General features: G+C 67.8%; 1 protein-coding gene across 3 annotated transcripts in view; it reads right to left on the bottom strand.

The window, feature by feature from the left end:
- Positions 1 to 270, bottom strand: part of CAMK2D (calcium/calmodulin-dependent protein kinase II delta) — a 156,461-nt gene that overhangs the window by 19,046 nt on the left and 137,145 nt on the right. The window lies entirely within an intron of this gene.

The following is a 270-nucleotide window of genomic DNA, read 5'->3' on the forward strand; positions in this document are numbered from 1 at the left end:
GCTGGCCAGCCTCCAAGGTCCTGGTTTAGCAACAGGTGCTCACAGGTCTGACCGGGACTGGCCACAGCCTACCTCCCACCCAGGACGGAGCACCTGTCCACGCCTGCTCACGGCTAACGGCCCGCAGGGACCTCGTCTGTGGACACGGGGACCTCTGAGGACTCCACGTGCCAGCACACAGCGATGCCACCCGCGTGTGGTCTGGGGGTGGCCAGGCCACCCGAGAGTCACCTGCGGCTGTCGCCGCCTCAGGTCAGCAGGACCACCACC

This window comes from Myotis davidii, unplaced genomic scaffold (assembly GCF_000327345.1).
Source record: "Myotis davidii unplaced genomic scaffold, ASM32734v1 scaffold698, whole genome shotgun sequence".
Classification (NCBI taxonomy): Eukaryota; Metazoa; Chordata; class Mammalia; order Chiroptera; family Vespertilionidae; genus Myotis; species Myotis davidii.